This window comes from Hyla sarda, chromosome 2 (assembly GCF_029499605.1).
Source record: "Hyla sarda isolate aHylSar1 chromosome 2, aHylSar1.hap1, whole genome shotgun sequence".
NCBI lineage: Eukaryota > Metazoa > Chordata > Amphibia > Anura > Hylidae > Hyla > Hyla sarda.
The window spans coordinates 492,376,956-492,394,924 of record NC_079190.1 but is presented as its reverse complement, the minus strand read 5'-3'; the positions used below and the strand labels follow the sequence as shown (position 1 = coordinate 492,394,924).

At 39.8% G+C, this 17,969-nt stretch overlaps 1 protein-coding gene across 1 annotated transcript in view; it reads left to right on the top strand.

The window, feature by feature from the left end:
* The first annotated feature begins 1,798 nt into the window (after nt 1-1,798).
* The window catches only part of ERG (ETS transcription factor ERG), a 414,806-nt gene continuing 398,635 nt past the window's right edge, over nt 1,799-17,969 (top strand). Inside the window, exon 1 of the mRNA XM_056559655.1 lies at nt 1,799-1,915. The gene's annotated coding sequence lies outside the window, so the exon portion shown is untranslated. The remainder of the gene's footprint in view (nt 1,916-17,969) is intronic.

Genomic DNA, 17,969 nt, shown 5'->3' with positions numbered 1-17,969 from the left:
TTAATAGAAGTCATTTACAAATCTGTTTAACTTTCTGGCACCAGTTGATTTAAAAAAAAAAAAATGTTTTCCACCGGAGTACCCCTTTAAGAGGGGCACCCGCTTCAGAAAAGCAACATAGGCCCCCACTTCAGGAGCTGAAGCTGTTACTGATTTTGCATTGGGAGCCTTGGAGCTTTAAGTTACATCCCTAAAGAGTAAGGCGCCCCCTCTGGTCAGCCGACTCCTCTATGCCAACAGCAAGCATAAAAATGGCAGTATTTGCTCTATAGCCCCCATGCCCACTTTATTATTTAGGCATTGCTTAGTTTTATCTGTTTCCAGGAAAGCTGGGTGACAACTAGTGTGGGTGCATTTATAGCTCTATAGCTTCATTAGAAGTTTTTACTCGGATTCCCCAGGTTAAATTTACTTCTTTGTAATACATCAACATAACACTGTACCATTAGATACAATTTGCCTTTGAGGATTCTGGAAAAGCTGGGTGACAATCCCTGTGGGAGCAATAATGATGAATTATGGGGTAGGAATATGGGTCCCGCCTAAGGTCTGCACAGGTCTATTGTTAATCATTCTATCATTACATATTTATTCATATACGATAGGGCATTGTATCCCAAGCAGAGTGCCTCCAGCTGTTGCAAAACTACAACTCCCAGCATGCCCGGACAGCCAACGGCTGTCTGGGCATGCTGGGAGTTGTAGTTTAGCAGCAGCTGGAGGCACCCCGCTTGGGAAACACTGCTATAGGGAAACATAAAAGTTAATTTTATAGATTTTTTTGCTTGTTTTTTTTATTTTATTTTATTTTTTTTAACCATTTTATGTTGTTTTGGCTTTTACCATTTTATGTTTTTTTTTTTTTTTTTACCAGTTTATGTTGTTTTTGTTTTACCATTCTATGTTTTTTTTTTTTACCATTTTATGTTGTTTTGGCTTTTACCATTTTATGTTATTGTTTTTTCTTTACCACTTTATGTTAGATTTTTTCTTTTTTTTCTTTTTTTATCATTGTATGATCTTTTAGTTGTTTACGTGCTCCCTTTTGCTTTCAGCTCTGTGGCTGTAAGAACAATTTTTTTTAATTTTTACTTGCTCATTTTATGTTTGGTTTATTACATTTTTTTATATAAATATATATATATTATTATTATTTATTTTCTTTTTTTTTTTTACCATGTACTGTTTTAACATTTTATGATATTTCAGTTGTTTATGTGCTCCCTTTTGCTTTCTCCCTTTTGTGGCTGTAACTTAAGAAAAAAAAAATAATATATATATATATATATATATATATATATATATATATAATAAAATAAAAATTTTTGTTTTGCTAGTTTTATGTTTGGTTGATTCCATTTGTATGTTTCTTTCTTTTTTTTTAACCATATAATGTTTTAACATTTTATGATATTTCAGATGTTTGTGTGCCTGCGTTTGATTTCAGCTCTGCGGCTTTAAGTAGAGGAATGTATACAGTGCACATATTGAGTGAGCTGGCGTGCTGGGGTTTGTTTTGTAGGTTCGTGTGTGGTGGTCTGTGGGGTTTATGATGCTGCAGTTGTGGAAGTTTCAGTCTGGGAGGACTCTGGTTGGTTTTCACTCATCTATGATTGGAGAAGGGGATAGACTCATACACTGGGGCTGAGACCACTGCCAGGGACTGAGTCAGTTCCCATCCCTCTCCATCCACAAGCACAGGGCTCTGCAATATATCCACATTTACCATCGCCTCAAAGGGGGACATCCATACAACACATAGACATTTCTACTGGTTGCTGCTGCTCGAAAACACCAACCGAGCTCCCGAAAAACTCTTATTTTTTCTTCCCGTCTCCAGCCTCCGTCATCTGTTGCTGCTTTGCGAAAGTCCCACAATCCACGGACCTATGACTTTTCCCACTCCGGCGGCTCGGTAAGTTCTCAGGATTTCTCGTTTCTTCAATAGACTTTTGCCAAAGGTTGAGTTAGAGTTTACCGATGCAGCAGAGCCGAGCTGGCGTAACTCATTATTCCGATTCGTTATTCGTAATTTCTTCCATATATTTAAACTCACAGAGTTTAATGACAAATTCAGCTCTGCTACATCAATATTCATCACCCTCCGCACAGAGGCGAGCTTTAAGAAGTTTTATTCGAGACACATGTTGCCAGTACTTTCGACAGGTCAAAGCTGTCATGCCTGAAGCTGCCTTAGTATTTTTCATGGAGTTTGCTTTCTTTTTAGCATTGTATTCTGCCCAGATATAGCAGAAATGAGTTTGTTATTCATTCTTTGTAGATGTTTTGTTACGTAAAAAAATTTATGCAGTTTCACCGTGAGTTGCATCTAATGACTTGGCTTTTCTACTTATGACAAACTCAACGGCTGCTACATGTGACCGATCCGGCCAAGCTGTATCTGTATTTCGTGCCATTCCATGGTTTCCATTGGCCGGGATTCCTTGTCTCTTAAGAGTTGACAGTTCATTTGATTCTATTAGTCTGGATTTCAGGAGAGTCGATGACTGTTTTGTCGTTTCGGTAACAAATGATGTCTTGGAGAAGTCCGGATTTCGCCTCGAGAGGCTGAGATTGGAGGCGCATTATTTTGACAGATGACATAGGCTGTTGCTAGGTTTAATAAGGGGCGGAGGAGGTTTGGTAAATGACTCTTCTCGCTTGTATCATCCAGATGGGATTAGATTTTACGTGTCGCCGGTGATTGGGATGAATGGTGATGTGCATACCAGAGAGTGAGTGTTAGTAAGTGACCCATCGCAGGCCGCCATACATGCGCGCTGCCCCAGCTGGGGACTTAATATTCCGGAGTTTCTCAGATTACATCATTTAGAAACTTTTAATCACAACTTCTTATTCATGAAAGCTGCCGCCTTAAAGGGACATGCTACCTTAAAGGGGCATTCCAGGAAAAAGCTTAAAAAAAAAAATATATATATATATATATACATATATATATATATATATATTGGCTACAGAAAGTTAAACAGATTTGTAAATTACTTCTATAAAAAAATAGTAATCCTTCCAATAAATATCAGCTGCTGAAGTTGAGTTGTTCTTTTCTGTCTGGCAACAGTGCTCTCTGCTGACATCTCTGCTTGTCTCGGGAACTGCACAGAGTAGAATAGGTTTGCTATGGAAATTTGCATCTACTCTGGACAGTTCCCGAGACAGGTGTCATAAGAGAGCACTTAAAAAAGAAAAGAACAACTCAACTTCAGTAGCTCATGAGTACTGAAATGATTAAGATTTATTTTTTTTTTTTAATAGAAGTAACTTACAAATCTGTTTAACTTTGTAGTGCCAGTTGATATATAAAAAAAAATTTTTTTTTCCTGGATAACCCCTTTAAATATAGCAAAGTGCATCTTTCCATGCAATTACAGTACTTGGCATGCGAAGATGACTGTAATAGGGCTACGCATAGCCTCTGAATTGTGCAGACCCATAATACAGTGGGCAAAGTCTATAGCAATGTTTCCAAACCAAGGTGCCTCTGGGTGTTGCAAAACTACAACACCCAGCATGCCTGGACAGCCAACGGCTGTCCAGGCAAGCTGGGAGTTGTAGTTTTGCAACATCTGGAGGCACCCTGGTTGGGAAACACTGCTCTATAGGGCAAGACTATACCTTTGATTTCTTATGCCCCATTAGCTCTTTGTTCTTGCGGGTTTTCCGCTGCGTATTTGAAAGTGGGCGGGCTCTTCTCAGCTGTCCGTAGCAGATTTTCGCCGGTGGAATTTACGCTGCGGAAAATCCGCCGCAGTCCCTACTGACTTCAATGGGGCTTGCGGCGGATTTTCCGCAGCGTAAATTCCTCCGTGGAAAATCTGCTGCGGACAGCTGAGAAGAGCCCGCCCCCTTTCAAATACGCAGCGGAAAACCCGCAAAAACAATTCGCGTGTGAACGCGCCCTTAAAGGGGTTGTCCGCTGGAAAACATTTTGTTTATAATCAACTGGTGCCAGAAAGTTAAGCAGATATGTAAATGATTTCTATAAAAAAAAAATAATAATAATCTTTATCCTTCCAGTACTTATTAGCTGCTATATACTACAGAGAAAGTTCTTTTCTTTTTGGATTTCTTTTTTTTTTCTGTCCACAGTGCTCTCTGCTGACACCTCTGTCCGTTTCAGGAACTGTCCAGAACAGGAGCAAATCCCCATAGAAAACCTCTCCTGCTCTGGACAGTTCCTGACACGGACAGAGGTGTCAGCAGAAAGGAAATTCAAAAAGAATAAAACTTCCTGTGGATCATAACAGCCGCTGATAAGTACTGTAGGGATTAAGATTTTTGAATAGAAGTAATTTACAAATCTGTTTAACTTTCTGGCACAAGCTGATTTAAAATTAAAATGTTTTCCAGTGGAGTACCCCTTTAACTAGGCTCTTGCCTGATGCAAGTTTGTGTCTGCTGATCCTACAATAAAGTACCTATCGTTTTACCGCACTCGGACAATCCTTTGTTATACCGTTGATCCGGTCCGGGGACGCTGCCGGCTAGCCTGTGCGCTGGTGCTGGAAACACGAGGGGGAGAGCTGTCCACACACAGTGTTGCTACCCCTTTAACTAGCATAGTGTGCATGTAAAGTTGGCACCTTCCTTTGAAAAAAAAAATACCGGCCATGCTAATTTGCATAATTAATTATATATGCGTGACATCACAGGATACACATATGTGGGGGAAATTTTGTCCTATTCTCACCCCTATAACTTTTTTATTTCTCCTTATACGGGCCTGTATGAGGGCTCATTTTTTGTGCCCCGATCTGCAGTTTTTAACAGGACCATTTTTGTTTTGATGTGACTTTTTGATCTCTTTTTTTTTATTAAATTCGGGAGTTGCAATTAGTCACTAACTACAACTCCCAGCATGCCCTGATACAGCCTGTGGCTCAGTAGCTGCCCCAAACGAAAGCTACAACTTCCAGCATGTTGGACTGTAAAGTAGTATATAGTATAGGTCAGTGTTTCCTAAACAAGGGTGACTCCAGCTGTTGCAAAACTACAACTCCCAGCATGCCCGGACAGCCGTTGGCTGTCCGGGCATGCTGGGAGTTGTAGTTTTGCAACAGCTGGAGACACTCTGTTTGGAAAAACACTGGTATAGTATATGGTGCAACATTCCGGGAGTTGGAGGATTGGTTGGATGAATACCGGCCATTGCATTGCCGGTATTTTTTAAAATAAAAATACTGGCAGGGTGGCCAAAATACCGCCTGTAATGCCATGCCGACACCATATGCATGTGACCTAAGGCTGGGGCTGAACAATAAGGGTTAGTTCACACTGAGGAAATTCAGGTGAAATTCGCAAAAAAATTTGACACCGATTCTACATAAAATTTCAAACAGATTCCGCCTTGAAATTTAAAACAGATTCCGCACAGAAACTTCAGACGCAAATCTGGATTCCACCAGAAAAGTTGACATGTCCATTTTTCCGCCGGAATCCGCAAGTAAAATCCCAAATAGTCAATGGGGGAGATTTATCAAAACCTGTCCAGAGGAAAAGTTGCTGAGTTGCCAATAGCAACCAATCAGATCGCTTCTTTCATTTTTGAAAATGCCTCTGAGAAATGAAAGAAGTGATCTGATTGGTTGCTATGGGCAACTCAGCCATTTTTCCTCTGGACAGGTTTTCATAAATCTTCCCCAATGCCACTAAATAAATGACACCCTAACTTTTCTTAGAAATCCTCAGAAACGCTCGCAATTCGCCATCATGTTTCAACGTCCTCTCAGCCGGGCAAATTTTCGTAACTTATTTGAACGATAAACTGTCAATGTTGCCCCTGGCAACCATTCAGCTATTCTGCGCTATGGAAGCAGGACGCAGTTCATGACTAGTTGCTATGGAAACAAAGGGCACCAGTTATGAGAACTGTAGCTGTTGCCCATAGCAACCAGTCAGAGGTTAGCTTTCATTTCGTGAGCTGCATCTGGTAAAATGAAAACTGCACTCTGATTGGCTGCTATGGGAAGGCAATTTTGATACATGAGGCCCTTTGTTTCCATAGCAACCAATCTGAGACTACTGTATATTCTATGGTGCTGTTTAGGGTCTTAGGGTACGTTCACACGAGCGGATTTACAGCGTATTTTACGCTGCGGATCCGCTGGTGAAGCCCCGCTCTATGCTGTATTTAGAAGTGGCTGCTCGTAGCGGCAATACGCTGCGACGAGCAGACACACTGCAGCGATGTGCGCGGCGTACTCGCACATCGTGGCCACTCTCCCTGCTCTGAGCTCGGCAGAGAGTTCCCGCGATGTGCGAGTATACTGCGACTCGCACATCACAGTGTGTCTGCTCGTAGCGGGTATTGCTGCTACGAGCAGCCACATGTAAAGACAGCATAGAGCGGGCCTTCACCAGCGGATCTGCAGCGAAATACGGTGCGAAAATCCACTCGTGTGAACGTACCCTAAAAGGTGATTGGTTGCTATGAGCAAAAAGTCCAGTTTTATTGGGTACCTAACACAGCTTCTACCGTACCCGATTTCTGCCTAGGTGAAATTTTAAAACGGTGTGACTATTCCTACAGGTTTTGGGGCTATTCACATTTCGATTTTGTTGATTTCGTTTTCTGTCAAGTATCTACGCTTCCATTCCTGGAAAAAGTATTAAAACGTACTGTGTGACGTACCCATATACTTTAACTGGAAAAATGTAGCGCAAAAGTGCATACTGGTTTACCTTTGGATACGTTTTTCTTCATGAAAAATGTGTACCGTATGTATAGACATTTTTTTTTTTTTTTTTTTAAACATTGGATTTTACATATGCAAAAAGCGGGCATACGCTGAGACAAAATTCTAATTCAATTCCAAAACTTTATTTACAAGGAAAAGACAGAAAAAACATACCGTATATATAATCTTTTTTATGTAAAAAAAAGCATATAGAAACTTAAAGCTATATTTCATAAACCTAAAAAAATAAAAGTATACATATGCATAAAGTTGCATGCGTGTGTATACATTTACATGCTAATATGTATTATAAAATGTATTAATGTTGTGATGGGAACAGTCCATTAGTTCAGGCTCTTTTTTACCAATCCTAGATCAGTTACTGAAAAAAAAAAAAAAAAAGAACATAAGAGTTTGCAACAAAAACGCATCCACTAAAGCAGTATTTTCCAACCAGGGTACCTTCAGTTGTTGCAAGCATGCTGGGAGTTGTACTTTTGCTACAGCTGGAGGTACCCTGCTCAGGAAACGCTTCTCTGGAGTAAATTGTTGTTTTAGGACTCTGGAACACAATAGAGGACAATGCACTGTTTATAGTAGATAACACAATTGAGGACAGTGCACTGTTTATAGTAGATAACACAATAGAGGACAGTGCACTGTTACAAATGGATCTGGATAGGTTGGAGGTTTGGGCTGGGAAGTGGCATATGGGGTTCAACACTGATAAATGTAAGGTAATGCACATGGGGAGGAAAAATTATGTATTAAATAGGAGAACACTTGGAACGACTGACTTGAAAAGGACTTAGAGTCTTAGTTAATAGTAAATTTAACTGTAGTGACCAGTGTCGGGCAGCTGCTGCCAAGGCTAATAAAATCATGGGGTGCATCAATAGGGGCATAGATGCCCACGACAAGGAAATAATTCTACCACTGTACAAATCACTAGTCAGACCACACATAGAATACTGTGTACAGTACTGGGCACCAGTGTACAAGAAAGATATAGTGGAGCTGGAGAGGGTTCAAAGACGGGCAACCAGAGTAATACGGGGAATGGGAGGACTACAGTACCCAGAAAGATTATCAGAATTAGGGTTATTTAATTTAGAAAAAAGAAGGCTTAGGGGCGACCTAATAACTATGTATAAATATATCAGGGGACAGTATAGAGATCTCTCCCATGATCTATTTATACCCAGGACTGTATCTATAACAAGGGGGCATCCTCTACATCTAGAGGATAGAAGGTTTCTACACCAGCACAGACGGGGGTTCTTTACTGTAAGAGCAGTGAGACTGTGGAATTCTCTGCCTGAGGAGGTGGTGATGATGAACTCTGTAAGAGAATTCAAAAGGGGTCTGGATGCATTTCTGGAGAATAACATTGCTGGTTATGTGTACTAGATTTATAGGGACAGAACGTTGATCCAGGGATTTATTCTGATGCCATATTGGAGTCGGGAAGGAATTTTTACCTCTAGTATGAGGGTTTTTTGCCTTCCTCTGGATCAACTCAGTAGGGACTCATTAGGGTTATAGGTTGAACTTGATGGACTCTGGTCTTTTTTCAACCTTATGAACTATGTAATTGTCTGTTCACACTGAGACTTTCCACCTAGAATTGCCACTTGGGATTCTGCAGCGGAATTTCTACTACAGACTTTAAGCCGAAAAGAACGCGTTTCTTCTTTTATTGGAATTCCGTGCAGACTGCATTGCCATCAAATGTGTGCGGTCCTAGCGTCAGCTGCGCCTGCTGTACTGAGAATCTCTGTATGGGCAGAAATTCTCAATGTGAACGTACCCTAAGGAATGCTGCCAAGAAAATTTCCTTGCTGAATTCTGTGCTCTTTTGGCTCCATGGTAATGGGCTTTTATTGCCAAATTCTGCCAGAATTCAAAGGAGATCTCCGGCGAAAAATATATTTTTTCTCCCCTATCCTGTGGCCGACCAAAATCACCGGGACGGAATATTGGTGCTCAATGAGGAACAAGTGCTGCAGCCGGCACATGCTCCATTCATTCCTATGGCTCCGCCCAAAAGACCTGAGTAAGCACTTGGGCATCATAGAAATGAATGGAGCATGTGCCGTCTTTTTGCTAATGGGTTTTAATTGCCAGACTCTACCAGTAGACAACACGCGCTCCCTATTGAGAGCGCCGGGCTTCTGTCCCAAGGATCGTGACCCCCCCCCCCCCGGAGTACTCATTTAAAGGGGTTCACCATGGGAAAACAATTTATTTTAACCCCTTAACTCCATAGCCTGTTTTAACCTTAATGACCAAGGCAAATTTTCAAAATCTTATATGCGTCCCTTTATTTGGTTACTTACTTATGAAAGCAATTCTGAGAATGTTTTTCATGACATATTGTACTTTACATTAGTGGTAATTTTTGATTGATATATTTAGCGTTTTTTGTAAAACAAAAAATTCTGCAAAAAAAAAAAATGAACAATTGGCATTTTTTTTATTCTACATTTTCTGCTCGTACGATAAATAGTCATGCCGCACCAAATTATTAATTCAAATCTACAGTAGGTCTAATTTATGTTCCCATCATTTAACTTTTTAAATTTTTTTTCACTAACTCATTTTTTGTGGGACATGTTGATGTATTTGGGGGGGGAGACTATTTTTGGGGGTGTATTATATACATATATAATTTATTTTATAATTTGTTATATTTTTTCAACATTTTTTATTTTATTTATTTTTTCACTTTTTTTATTTCACTTAATTTTTTCAAATTTTTTTTTATATTATATACATAATTCAATGGACTACACATCTGTACTCCATTGAATTATGCCTTTGTCTGTCAGTACTGACAGGCATAGGATAGATCAGTTAGGGACTGCCTCCAGTTGCCATGGCAACCATAGGCGCTATGCTTTCACTTTGGAGAGCGCTGATTGGTGACAGAGGGAGCTCCCTCCCTCTGTAACCCTAATAGCAGCGTCTACAGGGTTAACTCAGATACTATCCTTAGTGCCCGCGGGTGGCCTCCTCCGACAGGGCCCCCCTCACCAACAATCCCTTCACTCAGTGAAGCGACCAAGGAGAGGGAGAAGCAGGAGACCCCTGCACTATCACTGCTATTGGTCCATCTGTACTGACGGACCAATAGCATCGCTGGACGGGGACCGAACCGATCGCTGGACGGGGACCGCTGCAATTGGTCTCTGGCGGCGCTGTGACAGTTTAAAGTTATCAGGTACATGTACGTGGTGATGCGCGAAGTCATCCCTAATCATCACGTAGATGTACCTGATTTTGCGTAAAGGGGTTAAATCAACTGGTGCCAGAAAGTTAAACAGATTTGTATATTACTTCTATTAAAAAATCTTAATTCTTCCAGTACTTATCAGCTGCTGTATGCTACAGAGAAAGTTCTATTTTTTTTTTATTTCTTTTCTGTCTGACCACAGTGCTCTCTGCTGACACCTCTGTCCATGTCCGGGATTGTCCAGAGCAGGAGAGGTTTGCTATGGGGATTTGCTTCTACTCTGGACAGTTCCTGACATGGACAGAGGTGTCAGAAGAGAGCACTGCGGTCAGACAGAAAATAAATTAAAAAATAAAAGTACTTCATGTAGAGCATACAGCAGCTGATAAGTACTAGAAGGATTAAGATTTTTTTAATAGAAGTAATTTTCATATCTGTATAACTTTCTGGCACCAGTTGATTTAAAATAAATTGTTTTCCACCCGAGTACTCCTTTAAATCCTCAGTGAAAGCATGGGAAAAGCCATTGTAGTCAATGGGAGCATGCTGCAAGGCAAATCCTATGTGGATTCCACCTTGACTCTGATGCAGCTCTCTGCTTCCTTTTAAATCTGATGGATTTTATGACCGATGCTCCAAATGGCGCATCCAACCCAAATATGTCTGAGTCTTATTTCTCAGAGAAGCTTATGCACCAATGAATCTGTATTCCTAGGATCTTTCCTTTTAGGCCATGTTAAAACAGCCAAAAATGGGCTGTATTTTCCGGGCAGACATTCCACACATTTGCTTGATTCGACGGCACCAGGACCACTCGGAAATTCTCCTCCTTCATAGACGGCAATGCATTTCCGAGTGGAATCAGCAGAAACATAGGACGGTTCAGTGTTTCTGCGAAAGCCTGAATCGAGATTTCCACGGCAGAAACATCTATGCGCAGTGCAGCAGAATCCCACTAAAATCAATAGGACTCTGCTGCGGCAAAATTTCCTTAACGGAATACTCCCGCGGAATCCAGCTCGGAAATTCTACCATGTAATCATAGCCTAAGGGCACATCCGCACTGCTGAATTCCCCCCCCCCCCCCCCCGGATTAAATCTATCGGTGGTAGGACCGTGTAGATGTGCGCCGCGGGTCCTGAATATTGAATTTCAGCTGCAGATTTTTTCACTGGAGAAATTCCACAGTGTGAATGGTGCAGCAGAATCCTATTGCAAGCGGGATTCAATGGCTGATTTTCTCCGGCAGAAATTCTGCAGTGTGGATGGACCTTAAAGGGATACTCCACTGAAAACATCTTATCTCCTATCCAAAGGATATGAGATAAGATGTTAGATCGATGGGGTCCCACCACGGGGGACCCTCCGCGATCTCCAGGCCAGCAGCAGCGGCATCCAGAACCTTGCAGCTTCCGTGTTCGTGACGCCATGCCCTCTCCATTCATGTCTATGGTAGGGGGCGTGATGGCTATGTACTACAGACGTGAATGGAGGGGGCGTGGCGGCTGGCATCGCCAGTCATCGGGCAAGGAGCGGAGTCCGCTCCATGTACCGAATGACAGGGGGGCCGCAGTGGAGATCGCGGGAGTCCCCATCGGCGGGACTCCTGTCATCTAACATCTAATCCCCTATCCTTTGGAAGAATGATAAGATGTTTTCAGCTGAGTACCCCTTTAAAGGTATGTTCGAACTGAGGAAATTCCAAAAGGCTGAATGGATCAGCGCCATTCTAAATTTACCGCCGGAATAAAGACACAAAATGATCGATTAGTGGGACTTTGCTCGCCCATTCCGCCAAAAGACACAATTGTGTTTTTTGTTTCTTTTGTTTCTGTTTTTTTTTTTTATTCCGGACAAAAAATGTATTTAATAAAATACACCAGTACATTTTCCCCTGTGTGAACTTACCCTTAGGGTGAAAACACAGGATCGGGTTGCATTGCAGTTTTTGAAATTCCATCCCATTACTTTATGGTAAAATGACAATACTGTGGTTATAGACTTTTACTAACATTTGTATCAGGCAGTATGGTATACAGAATGGGTAGCTCAGTAAATATTACTTACCCTAAATCAGTGCAAAACTACAACTCCCAGCATGCCCGGACAGCCAAAGGCTGTCCGGGCATGCTGGGAGTTGTAGTTCTGCAACAGCTGGAGGCACATCGGTTGAGTGCCTCACTCAATAAAGAATATACATATTTTATTTGGGTTTTCAAGGACCGTGCCTCCTTTATTTCGTTCCTCGTATCTTACTTTTTTTTTTAGCTTCGCATCCGTAAATCGACTCTTATCCTACACCGTGGACTTCGCACCTTAAGGAGTAACCCCAAAGTCTCACAAGAAGCTCATGGAAACAGATAGGGCATCGAAATTTTTATTTTATTTTTTTACTGCTGGAGATAGAACACAGGAAGGTCACATCCAGAGCTGGTTTATTAAGAAAACATGCGGAGAAGTCGCTGGGGAGAAAAGTTCAGCTTTCTCTTACGGCTGAGGCCCCCCCTCCCCCCCAGTGCCCACTCTATAACAAGAAGCCCACTGTAGAGGTGGGAGAACCTAAACCTTTTACAGATGGATAAATGTGCACGTCCATGTAACCAGGGTTTACTATCCCCAACGTGCGAGTCATGTGATGGCTAACGTGTGGTTACCATTCGTTTTAACCCTTTCTGTTACACTAGTCGTTTTTACTTTTAATTCAGATAAATACGTAGATAGATTTATATCAAAATTAAGATAAAAACATATCTATATATCTATATCTATATATATATATATATATATATATATATATATATATATATATATATACAGTTTATATAGATTTTCTTGTTCACTTTTTCTTTAATAAAAGTAACAACTTTTGCAACATTTTTGACTATGACAAAGCATAAATATATATATTATTTCAGTATCAATAGAAAAAAGCAGATAAAATAATAATCTTCTATCTATCTCATATCTATCTATCTATCTCATATCTATCTATCTATCTATCTATCTATCTCATATCTATCTATCTCATATCTATCTCATATCTATCTATCTATTTCATTTCTATCTATCTATCTCATATCTATCTATCTATCTATCTCATATCTATATCATATCCATCTATCTATCTATCTATCTCATAACTATCTATCTATCTCATATCTATCTATCTCATATCTATCTATCTCATATCTATCTATCATCTATCTCATATCTATCTATCTCATAACTATCTATCTCATATCTATCTATTTCACATCTATCTATCTATCTCATATCTATCTATCTATCTATCTCATATCTATCTATCTATCTCATATCTATCTATCTCATATCTATCTATCTCATAACTATCTATCTCATATCTATCTATTTCACATCTATCTATCTATCTCATATCTATCTATCTATTTCATTTCTATCTATCTATCTATCTCATATGTATCTATCTATCTATCTATCTATCTATCTCATATCTATCTATCTATCTATCTCATATCTATCTATCTATCTATCTCATATCTATCTCATATCTATCTATCTATCTATCTCATATCTATCTATCTATATATCTCATATCTATCTATCTCATATCTATCTCATATCTATATATCTATCTATCTCATAACTATCTATCTCATATCTATCTATTTCACATCTATCTATCTATCTCATATCTATCTATCTATTTCATTTCTATCTATCTCATATCTATCTATCTATCATCTCATATCTATCTATCTATCTATTTCATATCTATCTATCTATCTATTTCATATCTATCTATCTTTCTATCTATCTCATATCTATCTATCTCATATTTATCTATCTATCTCATAATTATCTATTTCACATCTATCTATATTTCTCATATCTATCTATCATCTCATATCTATCTATCTATCTATCTATTTCATATCGATCTATCTATTTTATATCTATCTATCTATCTCATATCTATCTATCTATCTATCTCATATCTATCTATCTATTTCATATTTATCTATCTCTCTCTCTCATATCTATCTATTTATCTATCTATCTCATATTTATCTATCTTTCTCATATCTACCTATCTATCTTCTATCTATCTATCTATGTATCTCATATCTATCTATATATCTTTTTATCTCCCCATTCTGGAGAAGTCAGCCACCCCCACCCCCCACCCCCCTTGTTCAGACACTTGGATCCAAACAGTGGATACTCCGGAGTACCCCTTTATTATACTGAAATTAAGCCGCTTTCTCATCATAAGAAGGTCCTGTTTCCTAAATGTCCAATTTCTCAACAAACATCAGAAACCCCCAAATATCTGTCTCTATATGTAGCCTGGTTTTTAACGGATTTCTAGTATCCTCTCCTACACAGTATATGCATATATATATATATATATATATATATATATATATATATATACATATATATCGATCATTGTATGCACACACACACACACACATATATATATATATATATATGAATTTCTTCACTATACATTCTGGGTTTGTCAGGTCTATGCAGAGACTACAGATAGATGATATATGGTCGGCCCAGCAGATGAATATTCCATTTCAGGGTTTTCCTAACAGCGGGCCTCCAGCTGTTTCAAAACTACAACTCCCAACATGCCCGGACAGCCATCGGCTGTCCGGGCATGTTGGGAGTTGTAGTTTTGAAACAGCTGGAGGCCCGCTGTTAGGAAGACACTGTTCTATTCTTTTGCATTACGTTACATTATGTTGTTAGTTTAAATAATTTTTATTTCATTTTCCAATGACATGTTTACCAACAATCTGTTCCAAATGTGATCAAAACAATGCAAAAAAATAACAATAAAAAAAACCCTAAAATAAAAAAAGCAAGGAAAAGGAGGCAAATGTGAAAAAAATTTATTTTTATATCCCAGTTTGTATCATATAACAGAAAAACGTAATAGTATCCAGTAAATATATGACTCCTGACAGGTTTCTGGCTCCATGTGCCCCCCTTCCTCGGCTACAGTTCCTATAATATATCACAGTGTGATTTTCTGTTTACTTCCACCTTGTTGTATACAGCGGTCCTTTGTTACGATCCCTCGCTCTAGGGAGCGTCTGCAATAACGTAATATTCCCAGGGCTACATCTGATCTCCATTCATCACATTCTTCCGTACACTTAAAGGAACCTTTTTTTTTTCTTTTTTCCGATGTTGAAAGCCTACAGAACCCAATTACGGGCACACTTCGCCTTCTTGAAACATTTGACCCTTGTTTTTGTATCCTACCGAGTTTTCAGCGTCTCGCATTTACCAGACTTGTCATTGTAGAGCACACAATCGTGTCACATTTTGAGTGAGGGCGGCCATCTTGCCTGAGCTGTATTTAAAGTGTCCCTGTCGTCAACAAAAACTTTTTATATAATGTAGATAATACCATTATATGTATATTTGTAATATACATTGGTTAAAAAAAGTGTATATTTTTGTCCCTGTAGCTATCGCATGTGTGTCCCTATGAGGAGTCCAAATACTACCCTACCCACACTTCCTGTTTTTGGACATACACAGACAATAGCTGAAGGGACAACATTTTTTCACCCAAAAATATACACAATTTTTAACCAATGTATATTACAAATATACATATAATGGTATTATCTACATTATATAAAAAGTTTCTGTTGATGACAGGTACACTTTAACAGCATTTAAAGAGATGCTTTACAGCATGCTGGGAGTTGTAGTTTTGCAGTTACTGAAAGCACCCTGGTTGGGAAACACTACAAGGAAACAGTACACTGGAGCCTACCCATTGACTTCTATGGGAGAGTATTGTGAGCATGCTTTAAGACCTGTGCATGAAAGGATGGAGGAGGGAAGCTGTGACTATCCCTCCCCTACTGTGAATGGCCCGATCCTGCTTTATCTTTTTACTGATATCTCCTCTCACTGTAACTCTGTCTGTGATGATAAGAAGGAAACTGTGATTCTTTAATAATGTAGATAGTAAAATAGACGGCTACAAAAAAATAAAAATAAATGTTTTAACCCTGTAAGGACACAGCCCATCTTGGCCTTGAGGACACCAGACATTTTCATTTTTGTGTGTTTTTGTGTGTTTGTGTTTTTTTTCCTCCTCGCCTTCTAAGAGCCTTAACTCTTTCATTTTTCCATCTGCAGACCCATATGGGGGCTTGTTTTTTGCGCCACCAATTGTTCTTTGTAATGACAACTTTTATTTTACCATAAAATCTATGGCACAAACATAAAAATTATTATTTATGGTGGGAAATTGATAAGAAACCCACAATTATTTTGGGGGAAGGGGGGGGGGGGTTGTTTTTGCACAGTGCAATTAAAGGTAAAACTGATGTGTTCTCTTTATTTTCAACTAAAATGATACCCATCTTTACACACTTTTATACAGTATTATTATACTACTACTTAATTATAGAACTTTTTTATTCTTCTGCATACGGGGCTGTATGAGGCTAATTTTTCTGCGCAGTGATCTGTGGTTTTCATCAGTATATACATATATATATATATATATATATATATATATATATATATATATATAGTCGTAGTAATATGCAGCACACCAAAATCTAGTGCAAAGTGCTTTTTATTCCATGAAGTACAAAAGCGACGTTTCGCCGGCCTCACGCCAGCATTCTCAAGCTGGCGTGAGGCCGGCGAAACGTCGCTTTTGTACTTCATGGAATAAAAAGCACTTTGCACTAGATTTTGGTGTGCTGCATATTACTACGACTATTACTAAGGAACCAGTGGACCGTGGCTCCAGCATGCGTGCACCCTACCTACATATCTTCAATTACCTCGATGTGCTGCTTATTTTGGGATTTTTATATATATATATATATATATATATATATATATACATATATGACTTTTTTGATTACTTTTTGTTATGTTTTGTGATATGACCGAAAATCCTCAATATTGGATTTAGCGATTTTTTTTTTAACGTTTACTTTGTTTACCGTATGGGATCATTAACATAATATTTTAATAAATCAAACTCAATTTCTCAATTGGGCGATACCAAGTACCGTATTTTTCATCCTATAGGACGCACCGGCGTATAAGACGCACCCAATTTATAGGTGCAAAATCTAAAAAAATAAAGATTTTGAACCCAATAGTTGTCTTTAACCTGTGGACCTCCAGATGTTGCAAAACTACAACTCCCAGCATGCCCGGACAGCCGTTGGCTGTCCGGGCATGCTGGGAGTTGTAGTTTTGCAACATCTGGAGGTCCGCAGATTGAAGACCACTGGTATAGGAGGTAATACTCACGTGTCCCCACCGCTCCGGATCCGTCACCGCTGCCCGGGATGTCGCCCTCCATCGCTGTCGCCGTGTCCCCGTCACTCCGGAACGACTCAGCTGCCGGCCGGGTATCCTCGCTCTCTGTCGACGCCATCACGTCGTCGCGTACGAACGACGAGGAAGGAGAGCGCCGGCCATACAGGGGATCCCTGAACGGAGAAGACACCGAGGAGGCAGGTAAGGTCCCTTCCGGTGTCCTGTAAGCACTAACCCGGCTATTCAGTCGGGCTGTTCGGGACCGCCGCGATTTCACCGCGGCGGTCCCGAACAGCCCGACTGAATAGCCAGGTTAGTGTCACTTTCCCTTCAGACGCGGCGGTCAGCTTTGATCGCCGCGTCTGAAGGGTTAATACCGGGCATCCCCGCGATCGGTGATGTCCAGTATTAGCCGCGGGTCACGGCCGTTGATGGCCGCAGGGACCGCCGCGATAGGGGTGTATTCGCCATATAAGAAGCACCGACTTTTTCCCCCCAGTTTTGGGGAAGAAAAAGTGCATCTAATACGGTGAAAAATACGGTATGTTTATTTATTTTTAGTTTTTACTCTTTTTTTTGTAAAATGGGAAAATAGGGAAAAATTTTTTTTTTTTTTATTGGTGGAGGGGCTTATTTACTTTTATAAAAACTTTTAAACTTTTTATTACTATTTATTGCAATCATTAGATTGCTAATACTGATCATGCTATGCATAGCCATAGCATGGGTCAGTG